The sequence below is a fragment of the Rana temporaria genome, chromosome 3, assembly GCF_905171775.1.
Source record: "Rana temporaria chromosome 3, aRanTem1.1, whole genome shotgun sequence".
NCBI classification, from domain to species: domain Eukaryota; kingdom Metazoa; phylum Chordata; class Amphibia; order Anura; family Ranidae; genus Rana; species Rana temporaria.
The window spans coordinates 174,186,650-174,210,205 of NC_053491.1; positions in this window are offsets into that span (position 1 = coordinate 174,186,650).

Consider the following 23,556-nt stretch of genomic DNA (forward strand, 5'->3'; position numbering starts at 1 on the left):
TTCACTAATTAGTTCAAGAAAAGTTATGAGTGATTTCCAAATCTATTAAAGTGAATATAAACCCTAAATGTATTTGTTGACATTCATATAGGGAAGAAAAGCATTAACACTACAGTAAACAATGTTTTTGCTAACTGTGTCCCCACTGAGCGCAATCACCTTCAATACTAGTCCCAATGATCATTGTTTCGGTAAAGAAAGTTATGTGGCAACACCCAAAAGACATGGGGGAGTAAAACTGCCCAATTCCTGGCTGTATTACATAGTGACCCAACTCCAACATATGGTGGGAGGTATGATCAGACCAGCCTGACTCCACTACGAATATTCTTCTACATCATAAAAATCATGGGATTTTCCCTCAGGGTTGAAATCTCTGCTGTTTCATCAATCCAACAAATTATTCCCAACGTATGTGCTTATGCAGAAGATTTGGAATAAGGCAAAACAACTACAGCAGGCCATCAACTTCACATGTAACAGCCCCATTTGATTTAACAACGTCTATGTACAACTGGCCAAATTGCAATATGGCACTAAATGTATATCCTTCGGGGCCAAACATTTAGAACAGATTTTTGCCAACAGTAGGGTGTTATCCTTTCAGGAATTAGGTGTAAAGTCCACATATGCACTTCCTGTATACACAACTTCACTATGCGGTAAGAGCCCTGGGTGTTTCTTGTGAATCTTTAATTTTGTGCACCACTGAATCGACAAAGGGTTTTATATCTTGTTGCTAAGCCATGTTATTGACATCCTTTTGAAAGATTATCCCTCTAATGCATCAAGGCAGTGGGAGAAATATGTAGGCTTGTTTATTAAAAAACAGTGGGAATAGGCATTGCAGGCAGTACAGCTCAGCTCCCTTAATGTTTCTCAGTGACTCCCCCAATTGTATATTTTGTTGACAGTTCACTACACCCCAGTAAAACTTTTTAAGATGGGTGTGCTTGAGTGCTTGCTGACTCTCGTTGCAGTAGATACCGCAGGGACCATGGCAATTTTATACATTTGCTATGTTGCTTTGGGAGTATCTCACCAAAATAGTTACATAGTCTAGTTGAAAAAAAGACACAAGCCCATCTAGTTCAATCAATAAAAGGAAGAAAAATACAATCATATAAACACAATATTAAACCAGTAAAGCACAATCTAATTTGCTCCAGCAGGGGAAAAAATCCTCACTCATCCCCCAAGAGGCAATTAGATATTCCCTGGATCAACGTTGTCTATAAATATTAGTTTTCAGTTATATTATGGATATTTTGTTGTAGGAGATGCTTAAAATCTGACTTGTATCTTAGTGCACACTTCTGGGGAAATCAGTGAGCCAATCACACAAGCAGGAAATGGCATTTCTGGGGGCGTTCCGTACACCATCTGTGTACAGAACATATTCAGGTTGCAATATTGCATTGCATTTTACATAAAATTACAACACTAAAGATTCAAAAATAAAAAGTATTTTAATAACGTTCAATTAGAATATGACTTGTGTAGCAATTGTAGGTGTTATATTATTTTTTTTATTTACTTTTTTTCCCCACAAAAGTTGAGTTACCCCTTAAATAATTTTTCTTTTGTTTTCATCATGTATAAATCTAAAATTTAACTAAAGTGTCATAATAACTGTATCTGGTCCCCATAAATAGGAATCTCAATGATGAAATCTGTCCGATAAGCTGTAATATTAAACATACCATTCTAATCCCATTATGTTCTTGCTGCAGAGATTTCAATAGTTTAAACAAAGCTTGAAATTACATGTGCCACAAACATTCTGCTTTGGATGTTTGGTGTCCCCCCTAGACAATTTAAAGTGGAATAAACCCAAGACCAAAAATGCTTGTTCAATCATTAGATGTGGTGGCTGCATTTGTTTTCTTTTTTTAGGCTTTTTTGTCCTTTTTTTTTTTGCCTGGTGGGTGATCTAGCCAGTAACATACTGTACCTCCTGTTTTAGCGTGCCTCTACTCTGGATGAAGGAGCACAGGGGCACCTTTGGGCAGCAACATTGTTAGTCTGGGGGGAAGGGGAGTGTTAGATGTACGGTCAGATTTGAATACACTAACAAATTGAAGCTAAACTCACACTTTTGGGATAAATATTTTACATGCATAAATAGAAAACACTACATTTGCAGGACAGCTTGTTTTCTTGAAAAACAACAGACTTAGGCCCTGTACACACGATCGGACAAAACCGATGAAAACGGACTGAAGTTCAGTTTCATCGGTCCAAACCGACCGTGTGTGGGCCCCATCGGTCCGTTATCCTTCGGTCGAAAAATTTAGCACTTGCTTTAAAATTGAACCGATGGACGCCTAACCGATCGGTCAAAACCGAAGGTTAGTACGCAAAAGCATCGGTTCAAAACCTGTGCATGCTCAGAATCAAGTCGACGCATGCTTGGAAGCATTGAACTTTATTTTTCTCAGCACGTTGTTGTGTTTTACATCACCGCGTTGGACTCAAACGTTTTTTAAACTGATGGTGTGTAGGCACATCAGTCAGCTTCATCGGTTAACCAATGAGAACATTCTCATCGGATGGACCGACCGTGTGTACAGGGCCTGAATGTCTGGATCGCCAGATGAAAATAAAATAAAGAAAACAATGCAGCTATCACATCTAATAATTGGTAAGCTGCAATATAATACATGTTTGCTTTTGGGTTTAATACTGCTTTAATTGTGCTATCAACATGCAATTTTTAACTATATGGAAACCTGCCATCAAATGATCTTATACTATCAGCTGCATAAAAGTGGAGCAGCCAATATTGTAAAAATAAATAAAAAATTCCAGTATTGTAGTCAAACTTTCAAATAAAATGTATTCAAAATAAAAAAAAATTATTGTATAAAAGAATACACTATACTAGAGGAAATTCAAGATGAGCAACTTAACCCAGTAATAGTTACTCTCCCTTAATTTATGGTCCTTGATTGCTATATAGTCCCATGTCTATCTTGTCTGCTCCTCAGATATAGCAGAAAAATCATTTAGCACCCTGCTTTATGACAAACACATCCTTACAGCTGTGTGGAAAGATTAAGATATAAAAATGAAATAATCCATAGAGGTTTTGGGAGATATATTTTTTTTCCTTAATTCCACTTCATTTTTGGAGAACTACCAAAAGTCTTTAAACTATATTTCTGTTATTTTAGCGAAACAATGTCTGCTTACAATGAATACTTTTGCAGGACATCTTGCAATGCAATTTTATTCATGATGAATTTCAGCAATTTTTGACCTCATTTTTCCTCTGAGAGCAATATCAGCCGTATTGATAAGATTTCATAGTTCCCTTTCAGGCTCTCAACAAGGTTAAGATGAGTGCTGCCTCAGCAAGATGCTGAGCAGTTGATTCATTCTTTTATAATACCACAGTTGTATTACTGTAATTTGATTTTGGCTTGATTCCCAGACCATTCAATGTGTAAATTTCACTTTGCACAATTTCGGATGCCTAAGTGCTGAGAGTCTTATAGGAAATTAAACCATAATATGAAACAACATAATGAAATACTGAATTTAAATAATACATAAATAACTACATAGTTAATGTTAGTGCTAATTTTATAATGTATTTTTTTTGTACAGTTTAGTGTGACCTACTAAATAAAAAGAAAATTAAATAAAAATATGCCTATGCAAGGCAAAGCAACAGGTTCACTTTAATTTAAACCTCTACAGATGCATGTATGTATTTCCTTTGACTCTCCTGCTGCTCCATTTATCTGTCTGAGCCGTTTTGCCGCAATACTACCAGCCATCACCAAAAAAGCCCTCAGAATTGAGCGATTATTGAAAATCGATCGACGATCGACTGTCAAGAATTTCAGACATTTACCCAAGCCTAAGCACATAATATGTGCTTTGATCAATACAAGATCGGCAGTAAAACACTGACTAGAAATCCACGATTTTATTGTACAATACGATTTAGACTGCCTATTTATTACAGAGAGCTGGCTCACAGCCAACTGTCACACCACCATTCTCGGAGAACTGGTGCCAGAAAACTATCCTATCATAACTAAAAACAGAATAGGTCAAAGAGGAGGAGGCCTGGCGGTGATCCACAAGAATCACCTTGCGATCACTAAACCAGTCCTTCAAAACCCCCTTCCATTCATGGAAACCCTTACTCTGCAACTGCAAGCAAATTCCCAGGAGACCGTCCGTATTCTACTCTGCTACAGACCACCTGGCCCAAAATCGCAGCTCCTGCCATCATTGACGGAGTTTATCTCCACTTACACCCTTAACAGCCAACAGCCAACCTTTGGGCCAACTCCTCACAAGACCCCGTTGCCGACGCCTGTATTGACCACCTGGAAGGATTAGGGCTACAGCAACTAGTATGTGGGCCCACACACGCTTCAGGGCACACACTCGATCTTATTTTCAGACAAGATCTGGAAATAAACATTTTGGAAAATGAACCGTTGCCATGGACAGACCAACATGCAATTAAATTCATAATTTCCAAAATCCCCCCTTAACAAAAACATCAAAACCAGTGACAACACACTGGACTAGATGTCAGAAGAAGCACCCCTCGGAACTCTTCAAAACCACATTAAGGGAAAAAATAAAAACAATCCAACCACACCAAACGGCCTCAGAAACACTTGATGCCAAAAACACAGCCCTATTACAGTCAGCCGACTTAATAGCGCCAAAACGTAAAACCTGCATCCGGAAAAACTCCTCTAGCTGGTTTAACAACCAGCTATCGCTGCTGAAGCAAGAGCGCAGAAGGGCGGAAGCCGCCTGGAAAAGAAGCTCTTCAGAAGAAAACCTCATCATCTACAAGGCAACAACAAGAAAATACCATAAAGAAATTTTCAAAGCCAAGAAAAAATATTTTTCCAAGGCTATCAACAGCGCCCTAAACCGTCCCCGCAAACTCTTCAAGATGGTCACTCCATGACCATGAATCCCGTCTGTCTTGAAGCCCCCAATTCAGACACCCCAATTCTGAATATCAAGGAACCTTCTCTTGGCTGCAAGGAGACCAAGGTGTAGGCAGGTGCAGTCTGCTTCATCTGCTGTAGGTGGCCCCTGACTAGAACGACATTACAACTTGCAGATGAAGTAAGGGGAAACTCAGTTTTTCTATGGTTTCCTAGTTCCTAGGGACTGCATTATGGATGGATGTGCTGCATCCAGATGACCCTTGGTGGCCATCTTGGGTCAGCAGAGTCTTTTAAAGTCCCTGCTTTCCAGGTTTTGGGGCACATTTGTGAGTAAGTAGTGTAGGGACAGGGAAAGGTTCCAGACGAGAGGAAACATAGAGTTTGCAACTCCTTCCTGCTTGGGCATAAGATGGCCAGGACACATTCTGCTCCTTCACACAGATGCTGTCAGTTCTGCTGAAACCTGCTTCACTACACAGTGTTGGAATTCTTTTTCTCTATTGGACTATCTGGCCACTGGGTTTGTTGTGAACTATTTTTTCTTTACTTCAATACAAGTTTGTTGCACCCAGTGTGTGTGTGTGTGTTATTACTGTTGCACCACGCTGGACTCACTTACAGTGGTATGCACATCACTGACCTTGAGTGCACATCAACCTGCCACAAGCCTGCAGCCATGTGCTGAGGACCAGAGTTGCTCCAGGCAGATCCAGAAGTGAGATGACATCTGCACAGTAAAAGTATTTTTGCTGTATTGCTGGGACTGGTGAGAGGACACTGCTGCCATTAACTTGTTGCTCCTAGCAGAGACTGAGGACATGGGACTGGCCAGCTAACTAGCAACTTTATTCACTGCATGAAGACTTTACTGGGACTGTACTCATGTGCACGACTGTAAAGACTGGGTCCCAATTCTAGCTGGCTGGTGAACAAGGGCTAAAGACTCCTCACTCAGATAGCTGCTTTAAAAGAACTTTCCTATTTTACGAAGTAAGAGGGAGATTTACATTTAAACTATTCAGTCTCGGGTCGCTTAAGAGCGTATGCAGACAATTAATGAAGTTGGAGGAGAAGCGGTTTAACCTTAAACTGTGTAAGGGGTTCTTTACTGTCAGAGTGCTAAGGATGTGGAACTCCCTTCCACAGTTGGTGGTGTCAAAAACTAGTATTGATAATTTCAAAAGACCTTTAGATGGGCATTGTATGAAATGCAATATACAGGGATATGGGAAATGTTAATGACATAAACACATTCACACACACACACACACACACACACACACACATTCACACACACACACACACACACACACACACAAACACACACACACACACAAACACACTGAACTGTATGGACTGGTGTCTTTATTCAACCTTATCAATAATGCAACTAGATAAGTATGACATATGTCTTAAGTTTTTTTTCAAAATATACCTTTGAGTAGTACATCATGTCATTGCTTGTATTCAGTAGGTATTGGTAATGTGGTGGCATTACTTTTGTTCACTGTATGGTACTGCTGCAACAATCTACAAATTCACATGATGCAATAAGAATAGTGGTAGTTTTTTGCCAATTCTAAGCTTGTGTGCCCTATTAATCAAATATGCTGTAGAGCGGGTGGGACAGACCACTACAGTAAGCAGTGACATAATGACACTACCTCTGTTAGCACAAAACTACCATGCAGAACTTACATATTTGGTGGCCTGGGGAAGGAGTGGGAACAGTACCACCACTCTTACAACCAGGGTATAAAATACAATGGGCCCTGAAAATTTTGCATTCCAAATAAATAAATGCATAGAAAACCTCCATATACAGAACCCTATACCCACAGTTGATTCAGAGGTAAGCAAAACATTCCTATAAATCAGGTCCAAGTTTAATGTGGAAATATAAACATTTTACCCAAATAATTTCATAGTTCATTACATATTATTAATATTGTGTCAGTACAAATATTTGTAAAACTTTTGTGTCTACTTACATAGGAGTTTCTTTGCCTGGATTGTTATCGTTATAATTTTTTATTCCAACATTATAATGTTTTACCACATTCAAAACTCAGTATGTTCTGATGTATTTTAAAGGAAAAGTCCAGCCTGAGCTTTTTAGGCTGGGCTTCTCTTCTGGGTCACAGGAGTGCAATTTGTTTTTAGTGAAAAAGCATTCTGAAGTCCGCTCTCCGCTGACGTCACTGCGATCAGTCGAAGCACCGCGTCATCCTGACTTAAGAAGTCTGGATCCTTGACTGATGGCAGTCTCAGCGGCTGAGTGAGCTGCTGAGATGGCCGCTCCCTGTCCCTCCACAGCTCAGAGCTTCAATGAGTGAGGAGGAACAGAGAGTAGAGATGCTGACTGACAGGCAGCGGCTCTCCTCTCAGAGATCTGTGAGAACTGAGCTATCAGTGATGTTTGGTGGCTCGGTTCTCAGTGCAGAGATGGCAGGGGACAGCTGTAGTATCGGTCTGATGCTGCATCCACATAGGTAAGTATGTATCTTTAATAACATACTTCTCTTTTAATAAAATTCCCAAACTGATAAATACACATAGAATAGCTGGTGTGTCATAATGACTTCTATTGGGATGCCTCAGGGGCAAGGGCGTAACTATAGCCATACCAAAATAATGTATACATTGCTACAAAAGCATTTCTACCTGCACACACCATCATCTTTAGCAATAACCCTGTGAAGCAAAGTAAAGCTTTAAGCTTTATTTTAGCCCTTTTGTGGCTGGGTGCTCCCATTTTACACCTCAGATAGATGAACCAATGTTGCCATTTTTCGCACACATACACACACATTACAAACTTTAACATTTCCAAAAGATCTCCTGAATGCACAGGAACTATAAAATTGAAGCTTAAGTAATTCTTTTTTTTTTTTTTAATTACCTTCAGCATGATGTGTACCTTGCACTGCTGTTTTCTGGTTTAGCAGTAATCTTCCTCCAACGCCCCCTCCACCATAGTCTTCCAGTGCCATGGGGGTTGATAGAATAGAGGGAGCTGTGACAGGCACATATCAAGAATGCCTGGCTATGTTCGTCCATTTTTTCAAGCTCCTCCATTCAAAGAAGCCAGGTCTACAGCTTCTATGAATGAAGCACCATCTCTGAATGCAGGTTTTCAACCTTTCACTCATCCATTTATAGGTATTGTTTAATTTATTTATGGGAAAAAGGTGGAAATAAGGGCCGTCTAATTGAGCCACCCCCACTGCGCGTAACTGGAGAATATAAGTGAAAATATAGTGATATTGATAATATAAATAAATAAATTAATAAATAAATATATGTGAGCTGCTGCTCTAAAAGTTAAACAATCAAAATGTAATATGCAAATACAGTGCTACCTGATGTGAAAAAAGGTATCAAATGTGATATTAAGCAGCGCTCAAGAGAATCAAATAAAAAAACACACATATAATATTGCTAAACTATTAAGTGAAAAATAATGAGTGATCCACCCTCTATGTGAAACAATATATCAGTGTCAAAAAATAGGTGTCAATAATACACCCAAAATAACAGGTTGGCAAAAAAAATCCATAAACTGATTGTGTGAACGTAAATGAAGTTCATAAATGGAGAACAGAAGAAATCCCTTCACGATCTTCAGACAGTGCTTTCACCACACCACAGTGACTGCATGATTCCACCACCCATCAGAATGCAAACTCACCACAATAAATGGCCTGACACTCTCGTGTTAAGGCACACAGGCTTTTTAACTGAACCACTCAGTTTAATTGATGGAACTCCCTCTTTGGAAACTGGAGCACTCAGTTAAATAAATGGAGATCCGTTGGAAAAAGGAAAAACTCCAAGATGACAGCCACATGTATAATGAAGAGAGAGAGCACAATAGTGTGATATTGCAACACAACTTTTAATATAAACACTAAAAATCTCCCAATAGATGCACTCACAAAAATGACTCTTGTCATAAGCAGTGATTAAATCCAAACATCACACGGTGTAAACACAAACGAAAATTTTCCTCCAGGTGAACCAGTGGTCACGGCAGACCAACAAATAGCCCAGGTTTACTCACAGCCCTATGAAGGTGTACTGGAGTCGCTCTTCAGATGACAATATTGGTGACAGATGGACCGTTCCACGCCCGACCAGTTCAGTTTAAGGTATGCGGTTGTAACTTAGTACCCACGCCCAGACATGTTTCATCATACTGATTTAATCATGGGGAATTTTCGTTTGTGTTTACACTGTGTGATGTTTGGATTTAATCACTGCTTATGACAAGAGTCATTTTTGTGAGTGCATCTATTGGGAGATTTTTAGTGTTTATATTAAAAGTTGTGTTGCAATATCACACTATTGTGCTCTCTCTCTTCATTATACATGTGGCTGTCATCTTGGAGTTTTTCCTTTTTCCAACGGATCTCCATTTATTTAACTGAGTGCTCCAGTTTCCAAAGAGGGAGTTCCATCAATTAAACTGAGTGGTTCAGTTAAAAAGCCTGTGTGCCTTAACACGAGAGTGTCAGGCCATTTATTGTGGTGAGTTTGCATTCTGATGGGTGGTGGAATCATGCAGTCACTGTGGTGTGGTGAAAGCACTGTCTGAAGATCGTGAAGGGATTTCTTCTGTTCTCCATTTATGAACTTCATTTACATTCACACAATCAGTTTATGGATTTTTTTTGCCAACCTGTTATTTTGGGTGTATTATTGACACCTATTTTTTGACACTGATATATTGTTTCACATAGAGGGTGAATCACTCATTATTTTTCACTTAATAGTTTAGCAATATTATATGTGTGTTTTTTTATTTGATTCTCTTGAGCGCTGCTTAATATCACATTTGATACCTTTTTTCACATCAGGTAGCACTGTATTTGCATATTACATTTTGATTGTTTAATTTATTGATACTGTAGTACCAGCTTCTATAATTGGAGGGGCTAGGCACTTTCGATGAGTGTCTATCAATATCCCTTGTGTTGATTATTTTTTTCCTAAAGTAAACTTAGGCCCCATACACACCATAGAAGCCATCCGCAGATAAATCCCAGCAAATGGGTTTCAGCGGATAGATCCTATGGTGTGTACACGCCAGTGGATCTTTATCCGCGGATAAATCTCCCCTGGGATGGATTTCCAGCAGATGAATATTTGCTGACATGCTCAACAAATCCATCTGCTGAAGTCAATCCCAACGGATGGATCCGCTGGTCTGTACAGACTCACCGAATCCATCCGTCCGAAGGGATCCCCCGCATGCGTCGCAATGATTTGACGCATGCGTGGAATTCCTTATATGACAGCGTCGCGCACGTCGCCGCGTCATAATCGCGGCGACGGCGCGACACGTCATCGCCAGAGGATTTCGGCGCGGATTTCAATGCGATGGTGTGTACACGCCATCGCATAGAAATCTGCTGAAATCCTCGAGAGGATTTATCCGCGGATACGGTCCGCTGGACCGTATCCGCGGATAAATCCTCTCGTGTGTATGGGGCCTCAGGCTTTAAAGATGGTAGTGTTGATTTTTTTAGATGCTCTAATAGTTGTGCAAATGTTTATCAAATTTATATTTTCAATAAAATACATTAAAATCATTATAGGCACATAAAACTCAAAAGTCCTTAACAAATATGACAGATAAGCCTGTACTGTGTTAATAAATACAAATATGTGCACATTTAAAACTGTATGGTTTGCATAAAAATCTAAGTCTGTTTAGTTTTATGATACATTAATCACCTAAACTTATTCTTAAATCTCTAGTATGTGCAGGATTGAGCACTATGTGTGGTATTTAAAGGTATAACATAAATCTTTGAACATTTAAAATGAGAACATCCATGAATATACGATATGCAATATATTCTCTGCAGGCAAAATTTTTTTTTTTTTTATGCAACCCATAAGTCAGTCAGATCAAACCAAAGGGGAAATTCCCTTGCAAATTGAACAGCATGTATACCTTTTAAATCATCCATGTGCAATGTTAGTTTTCCGCCACACAAAGCCTTTTGCTTTTAGGTCAAAAAGTTCAATTTTGGTCTCCTCTGACCAGAGCACCTTCTTCCACATGTTTGCTGTGTCCTCTCACATGGCTTCTCGCAAACGGCAAATGGGACTTCTTATGGCTTTCTTTCAAAAATTGCTTTTTTTCTTGCCACTCTTCCATAAAGACCAGATCTGTGGAGTGCTAGATTGAAGCCTCGTACACACGACCGAGAAACTTGACGGGCAAAACACATAGTTTTCCTCGTCAAGTTCCTTGTCAGGCTGTCGAGGAACTCAACAAGCCAATTTTCTTCATTCCCGTCAAGGAAATAGAGAACATGCTCTCTTTTTGGCTCGTCAAGTTTCTCGACAGTTTCCTCGACGAAAATGTACACACGACCGGTTTCCTCGGCAAAAAAATATCTCCCAGCAAGTTTCTTGCTGGTTTTTGCAGAGAGACTCGGTCGTGTGTACGAGGCCTAATAGTTGTCCTGTGGACAGATTCTCTCAACTGAGCTGTGGATCTCTGCAGCTCCTCCAGAGTTACCATGGGTCTATTGGCTGCTTCTCTGATTAATGCTCTCCTTGCCTGGCCTGTCAGTTTAGGTGGACAGCCATGTCTTGGTAGGTTTGCAGTTGTGCCATATTCTTTCCATTTTCCATTTTCAAATGATGCTCTGTGAGATGTTTAAAGCTTGGGATATATTTTTATAACATAACCCTGCTTTACACTTCTCCACAACTTCATCCCTGTCTAATGTGTTACTTGGCCTTCATGATGCTGTTTGTTCCCTGAGGTTCTCTAACAAACTTCCGAGAGCTTCACAGAACAGCTGTATTTAGACTGAGAATAAATTACACACAGGTGGACTCTATTTACTAATTAGGTAATTTCTGAAGGCAATTGGTTCCACTAGATTTTAGCTAGGGGTGTCAGAGTATAGAGGGCTGGATATAAATGTATGCCACACTTTTCAGATATTTATTTGTAAAAAATGTTAAAAACCATTTATCATTTTCCTTCCACTTCACAATTATGTGCCACGTTGTGTTGGTCTATCACATAACATCCAAATAAAATACATTTATGTTTTTGGTTATAACATGGCAAAATTAGGAAAAATTCAAGGGGTATAAATACTTTTTCAGGGCACTGTATGCTGCATTGTCACACATTAGAAAAAACACACTGATATGATGAACACCTACTTACCATAAGCAGCAGTTGCTCATATCTTCTGTAAGCTGTCATCCTTCCACTGCCTGGATGTGTTCTTACTAGGTGCACATCTACACCATTTGTTTGTACCTAGTGTGCTACATTCTAAACTGGCTTATCTTGATTTTTTTATCAGGTTGAGTAATATCCAATAAAGACGAAGAACCAGAAAGGGACAGTAGAAGAGTAATGGGAGAGATTAAAGCATTCATGATGCCTTGTATTGGTTAAGCTTAGTGTGAAACAAGATAAGAGGATGTTACAATAGTTTTGGAAATGTGTTGGACAGGGGTATATTCTGATGATGTTGTACAGTATCTATAAGACTAAATACAAAAAAATTAAGAAATAGGTACCAAGGCACATTGGTGATGTAAGTGAATAACAGAACCATCTATAATTATAGAGATTTCAAGGAGTGGCAAGCAAACAATGATGATAATTAATGTTGTCCAAGTTCAGTTTAAGATACCTGTCAGCCATCCATAAAGAAACTACAGGCAATTTTAAAATCATTTTTGGGTAAGCAATGGATACTTGTAGTGTGTCATTTGAATACAAGAGGTATCAAAGGTATTAACTAAAGCCACTGCCACTAAGTAACCTTCTGGCCATGCTGAGCAGACATCAATGTCATCCATTGCATTTTGTTCTACATCTATCTCACCTGCCTTATCTATGCTATATAAGCTCCAGACTGATCTCTTGTGATAAAGACTAGGGCCCGGATTCCCAAAGGACTTACAGCGGCGTATCTCCACGTACGCCGTCGTAAGTCCGAATGTGCGCCGTCGTATCTTTGCGCCTGATTCATAGAATCAGATACGCCTCACGGTTGCCAAGATACGAGTGGCATAAGTCTCCTACGCCATCGTATCTTGGGGTGCATATTTACGCTGCCTGCTAGGGGCGCTTCCGTATATTTCCGCGTTGAATATGCAAATAAGCTAGATACGCCGATTCACGAACGTACTTGCGCCCGGCGTATTAAAATACGCTGTTTACGTAAGGCGTATAACCGGCGTAACTTTACCCCTCATAAAGCAGGGGTAAATCATGTTAGGTATGGACATCGGAAATGTCGGAACAGCGTCGTATTTACGTTGTTTGCGTAAGTCGTCCGTGAATGGGGATGGGTGTAGGTTACGTTCACGTTGACTAAACATTGAGCCGGCATAACTTAGGGAGAAAATTTGACGTGATACTGAGCATGCGCGCGCATGCGCCGTTCATTAGGTGCGTCATTTACGTGGGGTCACGATTCATTACCATACAACACGCCCCCTACCAGCCTAGTTTGAATTAGGCGGGCTTATGCCGGCCCATTTACGATACGCCGCCGTAACTTAGGTTCTCGCCTCTCTAAGTTACGGCGGCGTAGCGTATCTAGGATACGCTATGCCCGCACAAAGGTACGCCCTCCTACGTGAATCTGGCCCTGGATTTCCTTTGATAATTATGTAAGTAAATTCTTTCTATAATATTTTTGACTCTTATATAGGTATACAACTTTGTAAGCTGCAGTTACAATTATAATCATATATACTAAGATGCTACCATCTCTTTCAGGAGTTATGAGTACATAACTTTCAGTAGACAAAATGTGGCCTCACGACAATTTATTGTCACTTTGGGTCAATATTTTATTTGTGTTTTACATGTCTAGGCTAGCCTAAAAACATTTGCTGTAGAAATGAGAAAAGTTATTTCCTCAAAATGTTTTCATTTTGTTGTTTTTTACATTTCAAATTGCTTCTGAGGGCTACAGAAGCTCCCTTCAACTTTCTTGGACCTGTTTTTGTGTCAAAAATGGCTCCTCATTGGCTTCAACATTTTCCTTTTCAATTTTTTTTATATATATACATATATATATATATCTACCGTATATATATATACAGTAGTACATATGTAATTGCGAAGGGTAATTGTACTGGAGAACATAACATAGATATGCAGTAAATCTTACTGGTAAAAAGACATCACAGTTATCAAGGCAAGAACGTTTTCCCTTTTTTCACAAAAATAAAAAAGGAGGAAAAATATAAAATAACAGTGATTATACATATAAACATAAAAAGGAAATACAGAAGGATTTAAACTAAACGTACAAAGACACCCAGTATAATTGAGAAAATTAAAGTAGATAGATTTTTCCAAGTAAATTCCTTTTTAGCAGCTCATACATCGAAAAAGTAAGTTTCCATGTTGGTGAAATTTCGATATGATAATTAGTAGCAAAATCAATTACACTGAAATTGGTCTATTCATCTCTAATCTTCCTGTTTCGAATAATAACTAATATAACTAAATAACTAAATACTTCTAGTCACACAGTATTCTGATGAATATTGAGCTGTTGATACAAATGTATGCGTAACAAAGAGCTTGGATTGCTTCACACTGAGCCACTGTAAAATTAGTTTAGCACATTTCCACACCAATTCAATAAACAGATATTGCTATTCAGAAGAACATTAAATGCTAGATATAGGTCAGCTTACAATGTTTACAATAAATTATATTTCATTTAGCAATACAAAAAGACATAAAGGTTAACATCATTTCATCTATAAACATGTAAAATAAATAGCAATGTTCTGTACAGTTCTGTATCTGTAAAACTCGGACAATCTAGTCCTTGAATGAAAAAATATTAATATTAATTGACTAGAACAACTGAAATTAAAACTGATGTGTTGGGACCAACACAAGGTTTGTTGGCATGTGTTGCTTTGCTTTAGAAGTAAGATTTAAAAGTTAGCACTCTTTATTTATTAGGTCATATGTATGATTTGATTTACACTACTGATTGTGCCATTTTTTAGTAAGCCATTAAAATGTGTGATTTGCTAGAAAAACATTCTATATTGTTTGTATAGCAGAGGCCCTAGAGCAGGGATATACAATTAGCGGACCTCCAGCTGTTGCAGAACTACAAGTCCCATGAGGCATAGCAAGACTCTGACAGCCACAAGCATGACACCCAGAGGCAGAGGCATGATGGGAATTGTAGTTTTGCAACATCTGGAGGTCCGCTAATTGCACATCCCTGCCCTAGAGAATAAATTGGTGGGTTTTCCAATTTTTTTATGACACACAATATTTGCACAGCAACCGCAACATTTTTTTGAAAGAAATTTGATGCAAAAAAACACAATACAAACCCAATTTTTTGGTAAAGTATAAAAGATGAAGTTACTCCGAGTTACTAGATACAAAACATTTCACACTTTAAATTGCGCACGCCTGTGAAACTGCAAAAATGTATATCGTACTTTCCATAGGCAATGTTTAAAAGCCTTTAGAGGTTACCATTTTAGATTTAGAGAGGTGGTTTGGAGCTAGAATTTCTGCCCCTGATCCAATGTTCGCAGTGATACCTCACATGTGTGGGATGATCGCTCAGGTCTCCGATTGCTATTATAAGAGTGCCGACCGCCGACTCTAAAAAAATGTTACCAGGGGGATGACTGCAGTTTAGGCACAAGATGGTGCTGGTATAAATTCACAGGTTTATAATAAAATCTTCTAAGTTCTTGCTTTTTTTTTTAGTAATGTGTTCTTGTTAATAAAAAGGAATTTTTGGATTTAATATGTAAAGTCACCTGCCGGGTAAATTCTTTTAGTAACTACAAATTTTTTAGGTAACCAATTGGATTTCAAGCTTAGTATGAGAGACCAAGAGTATGGCGTTTGACCACGACTCCAAGAGGTGGCCAGCCCTTTCGGGTATTTGAGTTTTCATGCATGTCTACACGCCGACTCCTCTATCTGAGCGGTGGCAGTGTTTTTGTGAGGCACTTAAAAATGCGAGTGTTTTAAACAATTTTTTTAATAAAGACGGTTTTGCATCAAAACCCTCTTTGTTTTGGCCCTTCTATGCATGTGAACTTTCATCTGTTTCTGTGTGAGAGGAAACAGGACAAGCAAAGCACACCTAGCCATGCACAGTGGAACTTTATTGGCATAAGCTAACAGGGGTCAACTCCATCTGGTGAGTTTAAAATTCATTGGATCAATGTGATGACCAGCACTGTACTAGGATACTCACCTTAAAACTTTATCCTGAGCCCTGGCATTTTTCAGTAGAAGATTGCTTGTCTACGGTCATCACAGATTTAGATTTTTCTTATTACATGTATTTTCTTTATGAATTTACATTGTGTATTTTTTTAGAAGCAATGCAGCTTTTATATATGTGTATATATATATATATATATATATATATATATATATATATATATATATATATATATATATATATATATATATATATACACTTATTTGTTTATTTTTGATGTATAACTTCAGATTAATCCACCCCACTGTTGTGTATTTAGTAACTATTTAGTAGCAGTGTAGCAGTACATATACACGCTGGATGGGAAGTGGTTAAATACAGCATTGAAAGTGTATTCTTATATCTGCTCAATAAGTTCCAGTAAAACACAGTTGATTGTGCCAAAAATCCAATGAGCTCCTGACTTCCTGTAGTTAGCAGACAATACTGCGCTGAAATCTCAAACAGTTATAAGCCCTGCTTGAGGTCTCTTTGTGAATTATTGCAAACAAAGAAAGAAGATCAGTGCTAGTAAAGATTGGAGCTGCTAGCAGTAGAGGAAAAACATACCACCATCTAGTGAAAATAAATATAACAATTATAAAAAAATTATAAAAATTATAAAAAAATAACACACCAAATTAATAATAGTGCCCAGTGCAAAAAAGTATTGAATCAATAAATAATCTGTGTAACTCTATGATAGTCCATCTAGTAGAAGTATGGTAGAAGTGGCCACTTACCAGATGCAAGAAACAACTTGCATGTAAAACACATTCAAGGTGCAAAAGGAGATCTTCCGAAGGAGCCAACTATTGCTGATGAAGTGATAGGCCCCGTACACACGGCCGAGGAACTCGACGTGCCAAACACATCGAGTTCCTCGGCCAGTTCAGTCCTGGAGCCGCCGAGGACCTCGGCGGGCCGAGTTCTCCCATAGAACAACGAGGAAATAGAGAACATGTTCTCTATTTCCTCGCCGAGGTCCTCGTCGGCTTCCTCGGCCGAAAGTGTACACACGGCCGGGTTTCTCGGCAGAATTCAGCCAGAAACTTGGTCGGAAGCTGAATTCTGCCGAGGAAACTGGTCGTGTGTACGGGGCCTTAGACCTCCATAGAATTGTCAGATTTTTTATACTGAAATATTAAAATAATATTATGTTTATGGAATTATGCAAACATCTATGTTTGAGGAGATTTTTACATGTTTCCACAAATACAACCAAGTAATTCAAGTCCGTTCATCCGTGCTATTTTGAAGACAAGTGATAACAACGATATACTTTCAAATATCAAATATATATGGGAATACAAATGATAATCTCATTTTTACCACACTCTTATGACAAAATACCATATTTCAATATTTTAATGATAACTTGGTAAATTTAGACTTGGTAACTCTTAGTAAATAGCTTTTTGTGGTTCCACTGACTTAAATAGACTAGGTGTTGGCGTTAACACTTGTGATTTCTTCTCAAAACAGACAGACCTTCTAGCTAACTCTTTAAATATACACGGACAACATTTTATACTGTGCACATAGCTTGATAATTTAATCAAGACTTATTTACAATTTTATTTATAAAATTAATTCTCTAATGAATTTTATGTTTAAAGATCTATCATGACCAAACCATTGATAAGACCATTAAAGTCAGTTTTTGTTGAGATATACAACCATGTGTATTTCTCTATATTTGGAAAAATAAATATTTCGTACTGCAGTTAGAAACAAAACAGTTCCAAATATATATAACAAAGTTGGTTTTAGTAATATATATGCCAAATAATTCAAATATCAAAAGATAAAATAGAAAATAATACATTACCGGTGGTCTAAGAAACTTTGGTTTTGAGAAGTATAAGTTAGGTGTCCCTAAGGACTTCTTCCAACATTCCTACATCTCTGTGCTATCAAGATCTCAACGCCCTCTCGCCTTCCAAGATTCTTTCACTCTCCTCCAAGCTTCCTTTGATCTCCTTTCAGCTATGTGTAACCACTTTTATCCTACCCAAAAAGTGTGTGTGTGTGTCACTATTACGTAACTGATGATGTCAAATGACGGATTGTTTCTATGTAACCATGACAACCTCGTCTGGGTGGCCATCTTGGACTCTTAATATTTTCACCACAAGGGGCAGTATAGGATTAGAATTGAGTCTAAATGTTATTTTTTTATGTCCAAGTCAATTTATGATTGACCCTTGACTGAGGCCCCGTACACACGACCGAGTTTCTCTGCAGAATTCAGCCAGAAACTCGATCGGAGCCGTATTCTGCCGAGAAACCCGGTCGTGTGTACACTTTTGGCCGAGGAAACCGACGAGGAACACGTCGAGCCAAATAGAGAACATTTTCTCTATTTCCTCGTTAGTCAATGGGGAAACTTGGCTCGCCGAGATCCTCGGCGGCTTTACAAGGAACTAGACGAGCAAAACGATGTGTTTTGCCCATCGAGTTTCTCGGACGTGTGTACGGGGCCTCAGACTTAGCAGAAAACCATAAACATTTAAAAACTGTCTAAATTCTGTCATTCTCTTCAGACATTGCGTCTCCTCTTGAAATATATGTGTTTGAGAAAATATCCCCACACAATTAACTTGTGTTCTACATCTACACCTTGAGACTCAGATCATTGCAATTTAACCCTGTGTATTATTTCACAAATACAGCTTCTATACTTCAAAACTTTCCATAGGATCCCATATTTGTAACCCTTATTATAATATATATGTATTAATGGGTTTTATGAATATTCACACAATAGATTATGAAAATATTATAAAGGAAAAATATTATTAAAATACATAAACCAATATATGTAAAATTATTTGCTTAATTATGCATATAAGTACTTCAATATAATAACAATACTACGTAACTTTGGTTAATATGAATACCATATATACTCGAGTATAAGCCAAATTTTTCAGCACATTTTTTGGTGCTGAAAATGCCCCCCTCGGCTTATACTTGAGTCACCTTTTGTGCCTGATCTCCCAGACTTTGGGGACCGGTTACTTGTTACTAGCCCCACTCTTCTTCTACAAGTGTGTAAAGTTTGTTGTATGAGGGACCTATGGCTGGGGAGCACCGATTTTTCAAAGTCGGGCACCCCTTCCATAGACTCCCATGTTAAACGGTCATTTTTCTGGTAACTTTGGAGACCCAGTACCGGCCGGCCCTAGGTCCCCTTGACCCCATGCATTACCAGTTCTCCTCTATAAGTGTGCAAAGTTTGCTGTCTGGGGGACCTACACCTGAGGAGTACCAATTTTTCAAAGCCGGGCACCCCTTCTATATACTTCCATGTTAAATGTAAGTCTAGTCATGGACATAGTGAGGCATGGGCACAGTGAGGCATGAACACAGTGAGGCACAGTGAGGCATGGACACAGTGATGCATGGGCACAGTGAGGTATGGGCACAGTGAGGTATGGGCACAGTGAGGCATGGGCACAGTGAGGCATGGGCACAGTGAGGCATGGACACAGTGAGGCATGCACATGGACACAGTGAGACAAAGTGAGGCCCAGTGAGGCATGCAGATGGACACCCTAGGCTTATACTCGAGTCAATAAGTTTCCCCAGTTTTTTGTGGTAAAGTTAGGTGCCTTGGCTTATATTCGGGTCGGCTTATACTTGAGTACTTTGTACTTGAGTATACAAGACACTTTTTAACTACTGTTTAAATACACCTCTTTCCTTACTTCAGTTTAATGTGTTTTCAGTTTAGTAATATCTGGCATCTAACCCATCTTGGTCAATTCCTTATCTTGTTTATTTTACTAAGTGTCCAGACCTTAAATGTATGACTTAAACTGATGTGTAAGGAGCCTAGATTCTCTTACTTAAAAATCTTTTCTCTAAAGACAATGAACTTAACCTCCCTGGCGGTATGATTCTGTCTGGAATTACGTACCAAAAGCGGTACATTTATTTTGCAAGGAAATTGGCGTTTTATACTGTAGGCCTGTAATTTTTAGAAATAACTCACTTAAATCTGACCAAGCAAGAGTCTTGTAGGCATCCCGGGTATGATTTTTTTTTTTAAAACAAAATTATAAATTATAATATAATAAATAATTATAAATAATTATAACAAATAATAATATAATTATAATAAAAATTATTCAATAATGTAATCAACTCAAAATCACTGAAATTTGCAGTTGCAGAATTGTCGCTGTCATTATTTTATTTTTTTTATGACGAATTTCCCCGCAAATCGCTATCGCACATTTCTGCAAGTGATTATAATTTATTATCGCTGTTTTCTAGCTGATCTAAAACCATTTTTGACATAAAGGGACACTTTTGGACAATCTACAGTTTTTAGGCAGAAATGACATTTTTTATTATATAAAAGTACATGCAGGACACTGGGCAGACCACTAGGGACAAGGGGGGGTGTGTATTTTTTACATACAGTACTGTAATCTATAATATTACAGTATACTGTATGTAATGTGTTTGTTTACTTTTTTGAATTTGGCGCCGTTCTCCGTCCCCGTGCGTCGTAACGTCGCAGGGAACGGAGATCGGCGTCACACGGGGACTGTGAATCGAGCGAGGAGGTCCCGCTCGCTCACACAGCGGGTGGCATCGCTGGATCCAGGGACAAGGTGAGTAAACCAAGCCTGTGGATCCAGCGAAAGGTAAGCCCGTCCAGCCCGAGCGTGACTCGGGTTTGCCGATCCTAACATGTAAAACCAACCCCGAGTCACGCTCGTGTTTACCGTCAGGGGGGTTAAGTTAACCTCTTTAAAAAACAATATTGTTAAACAAGATGGCTTCTGGTTTGTTCGTAGCATATATATGAAAAACATACAATATATATTCCTATATTCTTTTAACTCCAATAGTCCTGACAGAATGAAATTCAACAGAAAAAAAACTCATAGGAGGTTATATACGAAAGGCAAATTCACTTTGCACTAGAAGTGCACTAGAAGTGCAGTTGCTGTAGATCTGAGGGGAAGATCTGAAATTGGGGGAAGCTCTGCTGATTTTAACATCCAATCATGTGCAAGCGAAAATGCTGTTTTTTATTTTCCTTCCATGTCCCCCTCAGCTCTACAGTGACTGCACTTCCAAGTGCATTTGCAGTGCAAAGTGGATTTGCCTTTCGTAAATAACCCCCATAGTGTAGTAGGTCATATCAATGTGAAGGGTGAGTAGGGGAAGAACACCTGTGCTGATGACAAACCAACAGACTCTGTGCCACACTGCAATAAAGAGTATCCAGATCAATCACACATTATTACCAATCTCCAGCAATAATCAGAATCTCGATAATAGATGTTAGGGGACATTCAGATGCTCCAACCACCGCATGATACCATATAAATGAAACACGGAATCTTAGTGCAGTAACGTTTATTAAAATAGATTATAAAATCATGATACATGAAGTACAAATCGCAATAAACCCATTGCAACGGCGTGACTTCATAACTTTGTGCTTGTGCGTTCGTCGCGTGATGGACCACTGGGAAGTGGTGGTTATGCAATTTGGGTATAGCTCCAGTTTTGAAGTGTGTTTCCTGCACCAGTACTATGTCGGCCCTAGCTTGGTGCATGGAGAGGAGGAGCTTGGCCCGTTTTTCAGGTAGGTTCAGTCCCCGCACATTCAGGGAGATGATCTTCACTTTAGGGACGTCAGCCTTCGTCGGTATGGTAGACATCGTCGGTCGGGTTTGTGAGTGTATGCCCGAGTTGTACGGTGATGTGAAGTGAGCGAGCTGTGGCGGTTCGCAGTGGGGGGGTGGGTGGGGGGGGGGAGGGATTGGGGTGGTTGCCTAGTGTGTCTACGTGGACCCCGGTATAGGTTTCAAGCGGAACTACGCTCTTCAGGTATCGGGTGTCCGGAACAGGGGGCCTAGCGGCGGGGTCCCAGGGACTGGGAGTGGTGTTACCCGCAGTTGGGGCGGTGGGCGCCTGTATCCGATTAGGCGGAGGGACTCAGTCCCGCCACCTGATTTAGGTGGTAGATAATCGGTGAGGTGCGGTCGTGGGGGGCGTCCGCGCCTGAAGCTAGGCGTAGATTCCGTCCCACGATACCGCTTGGGGGATGGTCTGGAGCTTACCAGCAGACAGCCGCGTGTGTGTGTACGATACGTGTCGTGGTTAGCCACCCCGGAGCGCACCTTCCTGTATGGCTTGAGAAGTGTTCGCCCCGTAGTCGATGAGTGTCTATGGGTATAGGGGAATTGTGTAGCCTGCTGGGGGGAGGGGGGGGGGGAGAGTCCCACAGTGTTCCGCAATATGGCGACCCCCGGGCTCGGTTTCCCTAAAAGGACAGCATACGGAGCCTCACCCGTCCCCTCTCCCCGTGCGCAGCCGCCTCAGTAGATGGGAGTCCTGTGAGGAGGGGGATGGGGACCTTCATTCTCTGAATTATACCCCTTCTAACTAACTATCCCCAGCCAGTTAGTGTGTGCCCTCCCCGTTAGGGTATATCTATCTGGCCGTGGTGCGGCCTATCGTCGGGGAAGCGGCAGACCAAGTACCCACAACATGGGGAGGTAGGCTTATGCGTTCATACTTTACCCGGGGACCTCAGTTCCCTCGGCTATTACTGAGTTCCGAGCGGGGTGCAGTCTTTAAGAGGTGCAGTTCGTGGTGTGGATATAAGCAGGTGTTGCAAAAGTCTCCTGTCTCGGGGAGGGTGGTCAGTTCGTTAAGGGCCGTCGTGGCGTGAGATTCTGGCCGATCCCTCCAGTTTCCAGGGGGTGTCCAGCTGCGAGACTTTGCCGGTTCAGTTCAGACAGTCGGGTGTGTGCTATCCCCGGGATCCGCGGTGTCCTCTGTTAGGGTGCGGTCCCCTGTCAGGTGTGGTCTCGAAGGTATTAGCGGTTGGGGGGAGCGTCCGGCTGTACAGGCTGGAGTCTCATCCAATGGGCGTGGGGTGGGCGCCTTATCGGGGCCCGGAAGGGTGATGGTGCTCATTTGGACCGTCTGAGAGGGAGGGGGGAGGGGGGGGGGGGGGGCCGGCAGGTAAGGCCCGGTGAGTAGGTATGTGCGGGCTATCTGGGGGCCCGGCGGACCTTAGAGTGCGTGCTCGGGAACGGTGGTTGGATTCCAAAGTGGCTCGGGAGCTGCCCGCGGGATGAGTGGTGGTCTTTCCTCCGGAGCGGGGAGCTGAGTCTCTGTGCAGATCCGCGTCTGGGGTGCAGATGGGCGTAGTCGTCGGCGCGACACTCGTTCGTGTCGCCTCTGTTGTCTTTCGCCGTGTTGACGTGTCTTGCTTTGTGACGAGGTTGTAGTGCGCCGTGCCGGAGGCCGTCACAGGGTTCCGCTTCCGGGCGTGCGGCAGTTCCAGCGCATTCTGGGTATTGTAGTGTTCAGTG